Genomic DNA, 13,461 nt, shown 5'->3' on the forward strand with positions numbered 1-13,461 from the left:
AAGATCACTAAGCGTAGTGATCAATCTGGACGTAGTAAACCCAGTTACCTGCAAAGTATCCCTCTTCACCATTTGAGTAAATCTGCGCTGATGAAAGCTGATACTTGTTCAGACGTGGATGCAGACTCTTTGGCTCGCAGCCTGCAGTCTGTTTACGCGCAGCAGAGCCACCCACGTGGCTTTGTTCTGTTTGGCTGTAGACGTTTTAAGAAGCTTTGTCACATGGACAAGACCTGCCGCAGCACAGTATGTATGGGAAGCATGGAGGGACAGAAACGTCTCAGATCTCAAAAGAGTTGGGGAAAAAAAGAAGTGTTTTGCAGTTCATGTTCAGACGTAAACGAATCGCAAGTCGAGCATTTAATACGTTTCTCCTAACTAGGGAGCGCTCAGTGACGCTGAATTAATATGAGTGAATTGTTTCTTATTCATCTTGAGTGACTGCGGGTTTTGTTTAGGGTGTTTTTCAGATTGTAATGAAAGTGGAGAAGGGCCAGCAACCGTACAGGTCGACTTGAAACTGAAATAAAACTCGACGTTGCCCGGGTGCCCTCAAAACACTCAACAGTTTTTGTGGTGCGTAGGAGGAAAATGGACGGGGAAGATGTGTCTCTTGGTGGATGGTTGGTGGGTGAGCAGAAAAACAAGCCCTATGGATTTAGTCTCCAAATGATTGGCAGCCTGCACTGTAATTTGAGAGACAACAGAGTGTATAATGCATTACAACCACAGACAAGAGGAAGGAGTTAAAAGGGAGGAAGGCTAATGTGGTCATTTGTTTTCTGCAAAGCCTTCAATTAGGTATCTTTTATATGATTTAGCTGAGGGGAGAGGGGGTGAAAACATTGAAGGAATGTAGCTGGATAACAGCCTGAAACACTCAGGAGACACTGAGAAATAAAATGCAACCATAAAATTCTATTTAAGACATTTTGTTTTTTTCCCCTGAGTTAATGCTTGCTGCACTGCAGTTGGAAAAAAATAAATAAATAAATAACTTTAAGCGGATCTTTAATGCAAAAAAATGCTCTGTAGTTTAACGTAATGAGTAGCGCAAATAAGTGAAAACAAGCATTTGAGCTGTTAATTATGAGTTGAGCTTCAAAGCAAAGCTCATCACGCTGTTATGGCTCATTAGATTTTTTCTCTGTTCTTCAGAGATACGTGTCACAATGTTTCAATATCCCGTCCTTAAATGAACCCGACCGCTGTCTTTCAGGTCATTTCACATTTGAGAGATAGCGTGATGGCTGTTGATGGGGAGCTGTCATGAGACGGCTTTTGAGCTTTCCAGCACATCACTTTTTTTTTTTTTCTTCCCCTGCCTCCCCTCCCCTCCCACTCCTGGTCTGTTAGTAAGTCTCTGAGGACTGCATGTTTTCATTCGCCGGTTGTGAGGCTTCTCCGTCCCAACAACGCACAAATATGCAGCCCGCTGAGCGGGGCTCCGGGGGAGATCCTTTTTCATCTCGTGCAGGTTTGTCTTACATCCATGGCAACCGACCTGTGCAATCCAGAGCGCCCCGTAGGGTTGGAGCCACGTAAAACTCAAACAGAACCTGCTCTGAATCAGGTGTTGAGACGCCCGTGAGAGCGCTTCGAGGACGGCTTCTCAAATCCTAGCAAAAAATCATCTCTGAGATCACCACATGAAAGTTTTGCCCTTGCCTGGGAGAAGCTTTGATTTGGAGGATTTACTTGGAGAGAAGAGGAGTGGGGAGGAGAGTATTGCATTACACTCAATACATGAACTCAAGGATATTCGGGTTTTTTGAATTCCTGAATAATAAGTCCATCCCTGCAGATCTTGAAGTCTGTTAACCTGAAATCAGCAACACGTTGATGAATTACGGCACACATTCAAAGGGACTAAATCCTGAATCTACACTTTTGTGCGCAATTACATTACATCATGTGTTATCCCAAAAGTGGTCTTTGCTTCAGATCTTTCTAAAGAATGGCTTCCCTTCACTTTTGTGCGGTTTGACGAGATGAGTGAATCAGCTCTCAGATGACTCAGCTCAGTTCTAAAAGCTCCGTCCAAAGGTAAACACGCATCCACCTGCCATCGCCTCTAAACCTCAAACAAACCATAGCTTTAAGTACTGATTAGAGGCTGACAGTGAGACGCACAATAATCCATATTTAGTTTATTTGATCTCGACAGAAACAGGAGCCGTGTCGTGTTAATCTGAGCCATTACTTCCTGGAGGCTTTGTGAAACGTTGTTAGATTATTATCTTTGCTTAGTTTTGAATTTAAAAAGAGAGACACAAAGGTTTAATTAGTAGACTTTAGAAGTGTGGATAGACCTCTCGTGATATATCTCCAGCTCTAGAGGAGGATTAAGCTTCTCTGTTTATGCTATTCTCCGTTAGCAGCAACTGCAACCTCCCTTTTTTCATCTATTTACTATTATTTTTTTAGTTATTATCATTGTTTATTTAATTTTTTTCAAGGGAGGATAATGATGTGTAGCTGTACAATTCTAAGAACATACATTTATTTTGCTAACTGTTTCCTACCATTGCTTGCCTGAATGGGGAAAAAAACAAAATCCTGTTCAATTAGCAAAGTTGGAAAAAAAAAAGACAAGTGATGATATTAGAATATGAGGCAGCCTGTGAGTTCCTTCATGCTCTCAGCTGTTTATGCTAAGCTAGGCTACTCATCTCCTCTCTGGGTTGGTGCATTTAGAGCCATCAGCTTCTTGCATGCAGCATCCTCTCACAGTGAATTTACAAGCGTGCAGTTAGTCAGTATTTCCTAGGAACAAAGGCAATTAAAATGGATGACCAATAATAATAAAAACAACAACAAAAAAAGATTTATATGTAACCCATAATTCATCTGAAAGCCTCCACCAGCCAGTACTACATGACCACTTGATGAGCAAGTCCAGACCGGCTGTTATAAATTTACTTCTCCTGCTACTTTAATGTGTGTGTCACAAAGCTGTTGTGACCATTAACACTCTGTGGCTTGAGGTCTTTCTTCCAGTCAGTGTGTCATTTTGGTTTCCAGCCTTGGAAGAAAAACATTTCTAGAGAACACGAGGATCCGACAGACGCACTCAAGTCAGTCTTAACATTTTTTTTCCTCTTTTTTTTATTTGCATTGCTTCTAATTAATGGCTGCTACTGTTTTACCAGGGACTCAAGTGGAGCTGATAAATGAATGAAAGATTAAACGGGTGGGACTGACTGCAGGGATCGCTGAAGTGCAAAGCTAGCCTGTTGTCCTCATGACTTGCAATTCGCACTCATAAATGCTAATTTCTGTTTACCAGCTTTTAAACGTACCCACTGGCAATGTCTTTACTCTTAAATTTTGAAGAGGAACACAGCTCAATGGCAGCAGCCCCACAGTTTGACGATCAGCTGTAAAATTAGCTTAGCACGCTGGGTGCCAAACAGACTAGGAGCTTTCAGCAAAGAGGGTCCGTGTATGTTTTTGGTCATTGAATTTTCCGTTCCAAAAAATAAGTGGTTATTTAATTTTTATTTAAAATTCAAAAATTAAAATTGAAATTCCAGACATTTTTCTTTATCAGTGTTTATCAGAATAAACAAAATTTTAAAAAACAGTCGATTTTCATTTTCTATTTCTAAAAACAAAAAAATAAAATCTTTTTTTTTCTCGTTTTTTCCGTTTTGCCATAGTGTGCAACCGGAAGTTCTCATTTTCAAAGTAAGAGCACGTAAAAAAGACGGCGCTGCGTAAGAGAAGTTGATGGACATGGATCAGTACGTCGTTTTTCGAAACAATAAAGGAGACTCGGTGAAAAGGACATGACTGCAGAAGAACTAAGCTGCACATTTCAGGTAAAACTAAAAATATCTACATATAACCATGGAGTAGTTAGCTACTAGCTAACATTACTCCGATATGCGTGGAGAGATTTCTGCAGATAACAAGCCTTGTTTTGCCATGTCAAAAATCACGTCAGAGTAAGGTTCCAGAGACATTTTAGCCTGGGCTAGCTAAGGAAACCAGAGGTAGAAATCATATATTTGGGCGCTTTTGCCATAAACACGGCACCGTCCTCATACATGCTCTTAGTTTGAAAACGACAACTTCCGGTTGCAAAATGTGGGAAAAAAAGGGCTTTTTTTGTTTCTGTCGTCTTACGATTTTAGTTTCTATTTTTAGAAACAGAAAATGAAAATCTGATAGTTCTTAAAGTTTTTTTGTTTATCCCTTCTCAACGCTGATAATGAAAAACGCCATTAATTTTAATTTTTGAATTTTAAAATGAAAATCAAATAGCCGCTCGTATCCTTTTCTGAAAAGAAAATCCAATGACCAAAACATGCACGGACCAAAGAGGAGGGTGTAAAGTTGTCTTTGATTGGTACTGATTAGACAGATGATGTAAGTCTTCGTGTAGACGTTCTATTTCAGGGTATAAATGCTGGTTAAGTCCAGTAAAGTCACCAGTCCACTACTGGCTGACGCCCACGTGAACCGCAGCATCCTGGGTTTGCATCCTATAAAAAAATATTTTTAACACAATGGATGATGTCAGTCTGCAAGTCTCAAATAGACTGGAGGAGCATGAATTTTCATCTGTGACCGACCGCAACAGAGAAAGAGTTCAGTTGTGTGCAATGCCACAACTTACTGTACACATGCAAATATTGAATAGTGTTGATGCAAAGTAGGATTGACCTTTTTTTCCCTTCCTTTGTGACATTGTATTTTCAACATACTGTTATATTTTGAGGCATCTCTGTCTTTATTTCCTCATCTTTGGAAGCCTCCAAGTCCATTATTCATCCAGTTTGTTTGGGCCTTAAGGCAGGTTCTGCAATATTTCTACTTCTCCTTAAGAGAGCCAGTTAAAAAACTGCAGTGTTGGACACTCCTCTCTTCAGAGCCCCGAGCAAATAGTGTAAAACATAAAGAAAACAATCAGGACACAACTTGTGTTTATTATTACCAAAGGGTCAGTTAAGGCTGGAATCCATAACGGTGTCTGTTACATGGACACATAGATGAATTTAAAACATTGCAATTCTTAGGATCTCTTGTAGTTTTTCAGGTTTCACTTAAGTATTTGCACGTTGTCCCCTTCTTAGTTGATGACATTTTCAGGATATTCTACTAATATTCTGCTAAGATGTGGGCAAACAATCTGGTGCATTCTCTTAAATTAGATGCTTCTTCGCTCAGTGTGCGTAATGCAAACTCTGGCCTGTTTGCTAATAACTCACATGACTCATGCTACATGAGATCGACGCTCTGGGAGTGACGGCCGGGATGCGGCCGAACGCTTAACGAATGGCTCCTCTGCAGAGTTCATTCCTCAGAGAATGTCAGGCTCAAAACAGTAACAGATAATGTGCTGCGACCAGCTCTGACCAGCACTGCATCACTGACTACAGTAACGCAGTGTTTGCTTCCAGTAAAGTTTCTATGTTGGTCGCAAATTGGCCGCTCGCCTCAGTCTGGGGAAAATATGCAGCTTTTTATAGGACTCTGCATTTTAGGATCTTTTGTCTAGGATATGAACATTCCTCGGGCTCCTCTCAGAGACGGCAGGCTGCTTTTAAAATGATCATGTCCAAAAAAGATGTTTCTAGTTGTGAAATATAACTTAATACTACAACATAAGAGGTAAAAATATCTGTAGCTTTTTTTTTTAACAGTCTGTCTCTCATTTGGCTGCTTCCCCATGTTAGTCCAAGCTCAATTATCTCAACAACTATTGGATTAATTGCCCTCAAATTATATTTAGACATTCATGATCCCCTCAGGATAAAAACTAAACTTCTTCCACTGACTGATCGGTTTTATAAAATCTTGTAAAAACATTGGAGGGCAGCCCAGCCATAAAATGTTTGCGGGAGAACATTGGTCTGGAGTCGCTCGGTTGGGAGCTGATTATGCTCTGGCAAAGATCTGCCGGGCTTGTTTAGACGGGCTTCATTGTACTGATAGACAGAACAACGGCATAGTCATACAAGTCATCTGAGCGACGTGGAATTGAATTAGTTTACAACAAAATGACTCTCTCTCTGATATCCAAATGGACTCAGCAAACTCAAATTCTGAGAAGACATAAATCCGGCCACGTAAGGCAAGAAATACTTCAACACCTAGGGAATAGATTAGTATTACATTTTAGATATTTCTCAACGTTTTTTTGGTGCCTCAATTTTACTGAAGTATTGGGATGAATTGAAATTGGGTTCTGATCCCTGCAAGGAACATGGTGTGGTGCTTAGAAAAACAGAATATAGTTTTTAATATTAAAATGCTTTCATTGGCATAAACCGCTGTCAGGAGAAGTAAATAACATCAACCATCTTGTGACAATGCACTGTTCTGATACAGGCACACACACACAAAAATGGTTTAAGAATAAAAGAAAAAAGCCATGAAGAACAGCACAAGGTGTTGACCTGGCCTCTAAATTCACTAGATCCCAAACTGATCAAGTGTCTGTGGGATGATCCACAGAGGCCCCTCCCCTCAACCCATAGGACCCAAAGACCCCCACTAACAGCATCCTGTTACCAGACACCGTAGGAGACCCATGTCCATTCTCTGATGAGTCAAACTGTTTTGGAGGCACAAGGGGAGACCTACACAATATTAGGAAGGTGGTCATAATGTTATGCCTCATTGACTTACAGTGGTTCTTCTTCTGAGCCCACTGTGTTGCTCAGAACAGAATTGAGGGACTGTTTTTGTTAAAGTGAACACCTCTGTAGGGTCTGTTACATGCTTGGATAGAGAGGGGTATTTATTGGTCTCTGTTTGCCAAGAAATGACTTTGACCAAATTCCTGCAAAATCTAATGTCTACACATTAGCGAATATTAGAATTATTAGAATTAGAAAACCTTTACTTGTCCCATAATGGGGAAATAGCAGCTTGCAGCTGCAGAAAAATAACAAGAATAGACAAGAGCAGACTGTATAAAAGATAACTAATGAGACAGAAATAGATAGAATTAACAATACACAAGTATTGGCACATATACACAGATAATGATTGTCAGATATTGCACAGAGCTGTACACAGTACAGAGTAAGTGGTGAATGGTGAGTGTGTTGAACCTTGAGGAGTAATAACATGGCACACACACATTAGCATGCTGTAATGTGATTATGGTGAATATTACACACACTAAACAACATCATGTCGGTGTTTTCATAGTGAGCATGTTAGCTCCTGTTTAGCATTAATCTCGGTGCGCTCCCGTCCTTGAATAGCTCCACACGGCACAACACAACACCTGTAAACCCGCGGTCCCCACACAAAGATCTTTTTGTCGAGCACAAAAAGATATGAATTAATCTTTGTGAGTGTGCAATGAAAGACGAGAACATCTGCTAGTAAAAAGATTTCGAACTAACCTTGTAGACAGTGTGAAGGACGAAGGTGTGATCAAAGCGCGCGTAAGCTGAATAAAATGAGTGGTCGCCGGATTTGTTTGAAGATTTCATAGGTTAATTCTCACAACTAGTCTTCAAATCCAACCTCCACTCTGGTTCTTTGTGTTGGACCTTTCATTTTGCAGACTCTTTGTCCGCCGGGTCTTCAGCCGTCCCGTCTTTGTTGTCAGCCTTAGCAGCGTTAGTGTGGGTATACGTATGGGTGTGGGTGTGTGCATGTCAGCCATCGCAGGGGCCTCTCTTCGAGATTCCCACAGAATTTGAGCTTGGCTTTGTGATTCAAGGCCGGACAGTTGATCCAGGGGAGGACAGAGGCTGAAAGAAGAATGCGAAGAAGAAGAAGAATGACCGACTGAAGGAGAGAAAGTTGGGAGGACGCCAGATGCTATTGAAAGTCTTTGCACACTGTTTGAAGTCAGAGGATGAGGATTTAGAGGGAAGCAGGATTATTCAGAGTCAATACCCTTCTTTGCAGTTTGGGCCGCTGCAGAGAAACAATGTATTCAGACTGACTGAGGCTGCTCTCCCTCTCTGTCATCTCCAGTGTCAGCTCCTGTGTCAGACATGCTGGTTAGCGCTGCACTTTTTTTTGTACTCGCAGGTATTGTTTGACATTTCGGGCAGATACACTCGTTTGTTTTTCTTGCGGAAAGCCCGAAGATTGACGACGCTTTCATATGCTTACACCTGGAGCCGCAACCGGCACTTGATTTACTTTGCAGAGCAGGAAATCAATCTGTGTCTTCGTTGGCTAAAGGGAACCTCTAAATCCCACCAGTTAGCACCATTGACTGTTTATACTATGGACAAACCCATCATGACGTCACCCATTGGATTCTGAACCTCGAAAAGCGAAGCCCAAAGTGGGCGGGGCCCGCGGTCGCCATGTTGGATGAGCTTTACTCCACCCACACTCAGATTCTCCAAATGTATGTGGATCCTGGATATGTTTACACGTTTATAGAGAACTGAGATCTGATCTAAAGCCAGGTGTGAACAGACGTACTTGGTCAATTTACCCAGGATGCACCAGGCAGTTGTGCCAGATGGGAAATTAACTTATATCGTATTGTCGCTTTAAACTGATCGTATTTTGACCCAAACTATGTATTGAGTCTGTACTAAAACTATGTGTAAGGAAATCTCACGCCAGATCAGTGCATTTAAAAACAAAACTATTCTATGCACATGGAACTGCAATAACCTAAAGTAAAGGAAGAAACACAGAAGCTTTATTCATTGTCACAGTTAAACACAGACACCCAGTCAGCTGCACCTCTTTGCACAATCGCTCTTTCTGTCCTTAACTGTTAAAATAAAAGCACTGGAACTAGACTACTGCTATTACTTCTCCAGTCTCACTTAATTTTTTTAAGTTTCTTGTGGTGCCAATGAGGATCCAGCCAGGGGGTATGAGCAGGTCAGTTTCTGGTGATGGGTGAGGTCTACACTACCGGTCAAAAGTTTTAGAACAACACGCAGTATCCTCTGGTGTAGTTGGTCAGGTTGGGCTTCATCCTACAGCAAGATAATGACCCAAAACTCTAAAAAACGGAGAAAAAACAAGATGGAAAGCTTGAAAACATGGAGTGGCACGCGGCCCAGTCTCTAGACTTTAACCTCATGGAGCTGATTTGTGATGAACTGGACAGAAGAGTGAAAGCAAAGCTCCCGACACACAGGTGACACACATTTCTGGGAACTTCTGCAACAAAAATTGGGAAGAAAAACATTTGATTTCCATTTTAGAAAGAAGGAATGTCACAAGTGTGTTCACATGTTAAATCAGACAAAGATGGTGACTGTGCTATGATGGAGTCTCTGCTTTCATTTCAGAGTAAAATGAGACATTAAACTACATACATTTCAATAAAAAAGAAAGAAAGAAATATTGGAGTGTTGTAAAACCTTTGACCAGTTGTGTATACTCAACACGACTGGGGTTCAACCTATCATATAAGGCCTTTTTTAAACAAATATTTATGGCCCTGAACTATGTCTTACATCAATTTTTCTGCAGAATCATTGACTGTAACAGGATTTTTTTCCCGAGTGAGACTGAGATTTAGTTTATTTTCAGTGATTTGCAGAACACAAACCTAAAGCCTTTCGTATTGTTTTTGTTTTTACTCACGAAGATCATCATCCGACCGAGTGATGTTGCTAATTGCAGACTCCCGATCACCGTGTGTGTGTGTGTTCGGTTTCCTGCCGCTCGCTGGGATCTATTTCATATGATGCGCTCACTCCGGTCCTGCGCTATTTCTGTGGCGGAAGCGGACGCCCGGCTAACGCACACTCTTGCCAACGTGAACGCACGCCCACGCCGACTTTCACCATCTCACATTTTGTCTCTGTCTCTCTTTCACACACACACACACACACACACACTTTCACCACACACTGCACTGCAGCCATTCACCGCATAGAGATGAGCCCCTAAAAATACACACACTTGTCAGCACTTTTACGCTGTCTCCTGTGTGCCTGTTTGAAATGGAGATTTATGGCTTCTGGCTGTTGTCTTAAGGCCATTTTCTAGTTTAGATGATACAGCATGTGGCTGAACGGGAACTTTCTTTGACAGATATACACATTTTTCTCCTTTTAGACATTTAGATAGAGTTGAGCAGTGTGGAGGCCGGCAGGGTAATATACCAGTGTGATGTTTGTGCAGCAGAACTGACTGTGCAGCTACAAAAAAAAAAAAAAAAAAAAAAAGAAACAGTTAACAGTGTACAGCAAAGACTGGACTGGAACAACTTTCCAGCCAGAGCATTTTACTTTAATCTGGTGGTATGTTAAGTGACTGGTTTGGGCCGTAATAGGCTCTTTTTCTGGAGGAACTGCTCAACCAAGATTCTTTAAATAATTCAGATGTCCAGTTTATGGGTAAACACAGAAACTCCTGGGATTTCACCACAAACATGCTGCAGCTTTAATAAACACATCATTATGCCTTTTTTTTCAGCCCTGTATCTTATTAGGACTAGTTCCTCTGGATTGTACTTGCAGTACTTTGGAGACAAATCTCCTTTTTTTTTTTCTGTGAGTCAAATGGAAGGAAGTATTTCCCAAGTCAGGAAGGAGCCTTTAGGGAGTTACGTTATTGTTATCTCTGTATTTAAATCCTCCACACAGCAACACACCAAGCCTCCTCTCCGCTCCTTACTCCCTTCCTCTTCATATCACCGTTCTCCCCTACATGGCAGAAACGAGCATAATTGTTCTGCTTATCAAAATTATCCTGACATGAATGACAAATGAATGTTTTTTGTGTTTTTTTTTTTTGCTGCTGGGAGTCTAGTTTCTGGTGGGCTGTTCGATAAGACCATCTGATAAAAACATGTTAATCCCTCCCTGATTAGTCCCCTTGGAAATGTTGTTTCCTTTGTCTGATTCACATAATTAAGGCATAATGGGACAATCACAGCGTCTCATCTTGTCACGTTCGTCATCGCACGATAGTTTTGTAAACTTTTAAATAAGCTCCGCCGCTGCTCTCAGACCTGGTGTGTCGATGGATCGTGCAGGTTGGCCGCGAGTTACCACAGTGGTGACATGCAAAGTTTGGTTATCTTGGATTTCACACTTCCATGAAAGCGCAATTATGTTAGTGCGAATGAGAATCCTGCTGCAACAAAATCAAAATCAAAGATCTGGTTGAGTTTAAAACCTGATATAACATTTCACTTGGGGATGCTTTAGTAAAATAATGTGAAACCAATGCAAATTACTGAATTTAAAGGCCAAATGTTACATAAAAGTGAAGCACCCCGGACGAAGTATTATGATTCAGAGCTGCTTTTCCTCCTCTGGACTTTTTTTCACCATTAATGGCAAAATTTAGTCCCAAGTTTATCAATGTACACTATCGGTTAGATCAGCATCAGTATCCTCTGGTATAGTTGGTCAGAGCTTCATCCTACAGCAAGATAATGACTCAAAACTTTAGTCCAAGCTCTACCAGAACTACCTCAAGATAAAAACTAGGAGAGGACCATGGCCCAGTCCCTAGACTTTAACCCCATGGAGCTGGTTTGTGATGAACTGGACAGAAGAGTGAAAGCAAAGCTCCCTACATACAAGTGACACACATTTCTGGTTAGAACTCTCTGAAAAATATTTGATTTCCATTTTAGAAAGAAAGAATGTGTTCACATGTTAAATCAGACAAAGATCGTTACTGTGATGAGAGTTTAGAATATATTTTGGGTTATATATTGATTCCATGATTTACTTTTTCTTGTTGTTGTTTATTTGATCTACGCTTTCATTTAACGTAAAGTAAAATGAGATATTAAACTTCATACTTTTCAGTAAAAAAGAATCTTACGAGATAAGAGCAGGATTATCTGCCAGGAGAAGCTCTGTAGAAATCGCGATGATGCAGCAGGACATTGACTCCAAACATGGAAACAGATTTATTAAAGAGTAGCTGCGTTTTCATTACAGTTTTTCACTAAATAAAAGTGATATTTCTGAAATTTTGATAAAGTACTTTGTACGTGTTTCCATTGAAAGGTATCACAGGTGCAAATGAGCTGTAACTCTCAAATTAAAAGTCACTTTGAGGAAGATGGACTTCACATGACCCCCTGTGTCATCTCCTTGCAATACACTGTTATATCAATATATCATGAGAGCGTAAAAATGTTTTAGTGATATTTTAGAGGTTTTTTAAAATGTAGGTGTTTCCATTACTAGTTTTTATTGTGATATTTAAGTTTTGCGAGTTTCTAGGGGTAATGGAAACGCGACAAATGATAGCAGTCCAAACATCCCAGGAATATGGCTGAGCTGAGGCAATTCTGTTTGGAGGAATTGACCTGCAGCTGCCTCAAATGTTTGTTTGAGGTTATTGCTGCCAAAGCAGAAGCCAAGGCTCAGTTCACACACCAGCACTGGCAAAATGTATTTGATAAAGAAACAAACAATTGTAGTTATTCAAGTGTTATTTCCTCATTTTATTCGCCTATAATTCTAATACTTCCAATACTTCCAATGCAGTTTATTTATAAAGCACTATTTTCAGTAAACACAAATGTTTCCAAAATGCTGTACAGTAAAATAGACAGTACAGTAAAAAATGATAACCATAATAAATATAATAAATAAAATATGTGTGCACATAAAAAGGAACAACCTCTGTGGTGTTAAAAACCCAGGAAAAGATGTGAGTTTTAAGAAGAGCTTTAAAATAAGACTTTGAGGAGGTCTGTCTAATATGCAGCTCGGTCCCCTCTGAGCTTCAGCCTGAGAGATTGGCTGGTGTGTAGAGGTGCACTAGTTCAGAGAGGTGCTCAGAAATACTTGAGGTAGACGATGATAAGACCAGATTTTGATGCCAGGTAAAGCAGAAAAAACAACTTTTTCTTGAGTGGCTACCAGGCGTTGTACAGACTAGTCAGTTTTGTAGACTTCACTGCTCTGCCATGAGCCTTCAAGCATCATGTCGACTACGATAACAACACAGATGCCTCCGAGAAGACAGGTGAAAAGCCACTGGGTGAGCTGAAAAGACATCCGCTAACGCTAGCAGATCCTCTGGACGGCAGTCAGTTAACAACTTCACCAAATGCCCTGTGGTAACTAGAGAGAAGGAGGCTGCACATCAACAAATAGTTTGGAGAAGGATTTTTCAACCCATCATCTAACATGCTGTGGAGTACTATATAAAAGCTACTGGCGCTGAGTTGCTGCCTGTTTTTATACAGGCTATACATACCTGCAGCGCACAGATCTGTCTGTTCTCAGCATATGCATTCAGAAAGCATGACTTTCTACTGTATTTTTTATTTATTTTATTTTATTTTAGTGATGTTATCATGACTTTCATCACGTAACACTTGACTTTAATAAATCTGAAGTCGTGCAACCTCTAGCGGCTGCTGCGGCAATTAGAAGTTTATCAACAACACAATGGCCTCTTCTTTTGTTGGCCGGTCAGCAGAGTGAAATTACACAGCTTTCCAGACCCTTGAACCTAATGTCCCTTATCATCTTTTTTGTAATTATCCAGTTCAATAGAGTAATCACCGGCGTGCTGTGTGCA

The 13,461-nt window shown here is 40.7% G+C and overlaps 1 protein-coding gene across 2 annotated transcripts in view; it reads left to right on the forward strand.

Annotated features, from left to right (window-relative positions):
• gpc5a (glypican 5a) overlaps positions 1-13,461 on the forward strand; it is a 134,178-nt gene that overhangs the window by 6,640 nt on the left and 114,077 nt on the right. The window contains exon 1 of one of the 2 annotated variants that reach the window (XM_047580686.1): positions 3,711-3,824. The exons of the other annotated variant lie outside the window; for it this stretch is intronic. The gene's annotated coding sequence lies outside the window, so the exon portion shown is untranslated. Of the gene's footprint in view, positions 1-3,710; positions 3,825-13,461 lie in introns of those variants that run through there. 2 annotated transcript variants of the gene reach the window in all.

The sequence above is a fragment of the Mugil cephalus genome, chromosome 3 (assembly GCF_022458985.1).
Source record: "Mugil cephalus isolate CIBA_MC_2020 chromosome 3, CIBA_Mcephalus_1.1, whole genome shotgun sequence".
Lineage (NCBI taxonomy): Eukaryota > Metazoa > Chordata > Actinopteri > Mugiliformes > Mugilidae > Mugil > Mugil cephalus.